This window comes from Myiozetetes cayanensis, unplaced genomic scaffold (assembly GCF_022539395.1).
Source record: "Myiozetetes cayanensis isolate MyiCay16 unplaced genomic scaffold, myiCay2020 scf4, whole genome shotgun sequence".
Taxonomy (NCBI): Eukaryota; Metazoa; Chordata; class Aves; order Passeriformes; family Tyrannidae; genus Myiozetetes; species Myiozetetes cayanensis.
In genome coordinates, this window is record NW_026087631.1 from 12,813,576 (window position 1) to 12,818,318 (window position 4,743).

A 4,743-nucleotide genomic window follows, 5' to 3' on the forward strand; every position below is an offset into this window, starting at 1 on the left:
AAATAACAGTCCTGAATAAACTTGACAATTCACTGCAATTTGACCAGCTCCTCAGCTGTTTTGGTACAACTAAGGTCATTGCACAAACTTAAAAAAGGTAGCTTCCTCCACCTTTTTGTTGGGGTCAATCCAGTAGTGTAGCAGAGACATCTGGAGAGAGCAGCCATGGACTTCCATGGACTTCTCTGATTTAATGTGTACTGTACCAGCTGGCAGCTCATGGTAGGGTATGGCTTCTCCACCGGATTACCCACTGCACAGAGAGTCAGCAATACAAGATACATCTTTGACCCCACTGATCTCTCTGAGCAAACTAGTTCCACTGAATGAACCCCTCAAAGTGACAAATTAGATATTTCGATTTACCATTCTGTGTCTTGGACTAAGGTGCCTGATGCATTGCAGAAACTGGGTGCAGAATCTTAGCAGAGTTTTGTCAGCAGGAAAGAAAAGGGAGAAATTGGTTTACTAAGCTACTAGAAGCTGTATTTATTAAAAACCTAAGATTAGTTCAGACTAAAATTACTGTGTGGCTGTGGTTCAATAGCAGCTATTTTTTTGAGGGGGTTGTTTGTTGTTATTTTCCCTGAGAGATAAACTTGAGACATTTCTGTTTAGCTGGTAAGTACAAAAATGTGTTAAAATACATGTGCTATTGCTACAGTCATACATTAAGTTACCGTTAAAGAATTTATTTATACTGCTTCACTATAAACTCTGAAATACTCTCACATGGGGAAGAGGTTTTTGTACTTAGGACTTGGCTATCATTTGATGGTATGGTTCTTCTCCTGATTTCAATGCACAGTCATTTTAAGGCTACAGTAAACCTTAACAGCATTTACTGGCTAATGGCAACAAATTAATATTTCTCTGTCTCATGGAATGTACTAACTAAATTACCCATGCTGGAAGAAACATCGCTAAGCTGTTAACTATAGCCCAAACAATTTAGTCTAGAGCTGCCAAGATCTTTGGATACTTTAGAAGGTAGCAAAAGATCAGGTAAGAAATGTAATAGGCTTTGGCAAAGTTTGAATATAAAGAGCCTTAGGGAATGGTGTGTAATATTTAGGAATGACAGAAATTGAAAGATATTTTAATTGTTCCCGTTGATGTCGTATTTTAATTTGTTACCAGACCTCCAGGTAAACACTGAAGGAAGATCTAGCAAACTTGGGATGTAAAATTATGATCCAAAATTAGTGTTTGTGCATAGAACTAACAGAATCTGTGAAGCTGTGAACATACATCCCCACCAACAATGAGGTATATAAATTTTGGTTTTAAGGTAAATATTTGGCATTGGGCAGTTCAGAGGAAACTCAGAATGTCACCCCAAATCCAGGTTTAAGCCATTTGAATCACAAAGCAGAGGACCAGGAACAAAAAGACAGGCACAGACTAGGAGCAGGACTTGCTGTTTCACATCTAAGGATAAATATTTTTCAGTGCTGATAAGACAGCACCAAACACTTCCTGTTCAGTCTGACTGTTTCAGGACACCCTTTGTCCTTAAGAGAAAAAAAGAGAAAAGAATTTACTAGGAACCCAGTGAGTATGGCAGCAAAGAACTGATTCTTAATCCTTTTTATTGCCCTTCTCACAGGATCTAATCTTGGGTGTGTATGTAATACGTTTCTAATCTGATGGCTGTTTTGGAGGTCCATCAAAAATTGTGGCATGTTCTCAGTCTATTTCATAATACTTGCCTGACAGTGGGCAGGGAATGTTATACTTTTTTCCCTGTTACATTTTTATTAAGCTGAATTGAGTTACTCACTGCCACCATTTACAAACCTACTGTATGTTACCAGGCGGGAGAAGCCTTTAAGGACTGTTATTAAGGAGAGCTTCCAGAGGCAGAAGTTACTGTTCAAGTTATAAGGACAAGTGGAACTCTTTTAGGAATCCAAGTCTCATTTTTCCATGGGATGGTCAGGTAGGAGCAAGCCTGTTTCTCAAAGAAGGTTTGAGACGAGCAGCCGCAAGGCCAGGCAGCGACCCCCGCAGCAGGGCACTGTCCCATGGCACGAGGGGCGGGTGCGCAACCCAGAGCGGTGACTGCAGCAGGTCTTACTGACAATCTGGTGAGTGCCAGGCAAAGAGGAGGTAATATGCTTGGTCCAAGGTGAATCCAGGAAATCCAAACAACAATTCAGGCGCAGAGAGCTAGGGGCAAGTGCACCTAAGATGCAGCTCAGGCAAAGACGGAACACCCAGGCATGAGGTTAAGTGGAGGCCCTAGGCAGAGGGTGTAGATAGAGGCTCTCGTAGAAGCTGGTCAGGGCAAGCAGGGCCTATTTATCACCAAGGTTCCTGACAGGGATTACCAGATGTGGGTTTTTCTGATGACTCTGGGTAGGTCAGAGGCAGAAAGAAGGTAGGATATGCAGATGAAGAGAAGCCAGCCTTCACCTTCACCATTGGCGAAGGGCTGTTTGAAAGGAAACTAATGGTCAGAACTTCCTTTGAGCAGAATGCCTGTTGCAAAAGCAGGGATTACTTTTGGATGAAGAAATATTCCTACTTTTTTTTTTTTTCTGATTCTATACAGAATAATGTTAGCATGTTCTACTGAAAAAGATTTCCCCAAGCTCTCTGGATAATATCAAAATACTCTGTTTCTTAGTTTTTTAACTTCATTTTTTCCACAGATGGAAGGGACTTGATTTGATGATTTGCATTGTATTTAAACCGTACTTACAGTTATAATGTAACTAATGAGACTATCTTTATGCTATAATAATTCTGGTAAGACTAATGAAACTCATTGTTGGAAATCATTTGGCCTAGGGTTTCTTAGCTGACTTGGTTGCTGACAGAAGAGAAACATTTTTTCTTTGTCCTATCTTGCCTATTTTATTTTGTCTGCTTTTCAGGACATGAACTAATTAATTGTACTTATATCTTGACATTCTGTGACATGTATTTCTAATACAGAATTTCTTTAGTTCAATAAACAAACAAACTATGAACATTTTATTATGTGTTTAGAAAGCTGACCTCTCTAAGTACTTTTATTCTGAAGCAATGACATCTAAGTTTTCTCAATTTTAAATTCAACTAAGGCCACTGCTGTGCCTAATGATGGAGAAATTATCACATCTTTTCCATTGAGAAGCTTTTTCTCTTTGATGTGTGGACAGCATCCCATGGATATAACAGGTTTGTTACTTCCTTCAGGTGCCTTCCTGTTACAACTTGAAGTAACACTTGTGTAATAAATTTGTTAGCACCTCGAGGTGCCTTTCTGCTACAGCTTGACATAACAATACCCTCCAGTGGTAAGCTTTGTTTATTTGTTTGTTTGTTTGTTTATAGCATATTTGGAAGTGCCAGGGAAAGAGCAGAGCTTCAAACATGGCAAATTATCTGATATTGTTACAGAGGAATATCATTATCACACACCACCTTTTTTTTCTCCCTTGAGAATGACATTCCATCTCTTGACATTATTCCAGTACTGTAGATGAGTTTATGGTAGTAATTTTCATTAGTGGACCAAATTTCCCATCAGTGCATGGCTCTAGTAAATTGAAGCACATCTTTATTTTACATCTCCAGCATACTTACTTATGTCATTTTTTTCTTTCCAGATATTTAAAGAATCTGTTTTTGTAAGTAACTGCCAAATTTAATTTTCTTAGTATTCATATTGTCCCCTTACAGACTTTGATTAATCTTGCATAGCATCATGTTTATGACTTGTTTCTTTTACACTTTTGTTATTAGTTAGTTGTCCTTTAGGATGCTCCAATGTGATTTTAGTGTCCCACATTATACTTAGAAAATTATTATTCCTAGCTCCACAGGAGCTTTCATAAACAGATACAGAAGCACTGTCTCACATGACCTTTGTAAGTAACTAAGTGTACCAACATACACATGACTGGATAAGGAGTTTTAGCCAGGGAAAAAACTGGTATGTGTTTGATTTCTGGATATATGGAATAAGGATCATTGTTAACTGCACAGTGTTGCTTGTTAATGCAGTATGTATTGCTTGACTACAGTTAACAATTCTATTCCACATTTTTTTTTGGAATTACTTGGTACAAAAGAGTTCACAGAGTTGCAGAATTGGCACTTTTGCTCAAGCATCTCAGTCATATGTGGTCACAAACAGGTCCCATTTGGCATATAGGCAATTTCTGAGATTGCTGTAATGAAGACTTATCTTTCTACTTATACTTCTATAGTTCTAACTAATATTTATCTTCTAGACTAAGACATTTACATCAAAACTAGTTAGGCTGGTGCACAGCGGGTGTTTGTGTCTTTTATCACATCACAGTCTAAATGCCTAAAAACGTGCTGAAGCACTGAAACCTCAATTGGAAATTTTGTGCTTGGTCTTATGCCTCTCCCATTGGAAGAGCTTTTAATTGTTGCTGGTAACAGTTTGTACCCTGGAGTTAAACCTAGGCTTTTTTTCATACAGCAAACTGTTCATAAGCTCTCCTGAATGACCTTTTGATAAGCCCTGTCCCCTCTGCTTGGGAAGCCATCCATGTTCCTGGCAGATTTAACAGGCAACATCTGCCTATGTAAAGATGTATTTCCATTAATTGTTCTCTTCTGCTTTTCTTTTAGTAACTGTCAGGTGAATGAGAAAATTGCAAAATGAACACAAGAAGTAGAATTCTTTTTCCTTCTAGACCAAACTAGAAAATAATATTAGAAAGGTGTCCTCAGTTTTACTCAAGAAGATTGCTTCTACCAGCTCAAATGAAGTCCAGT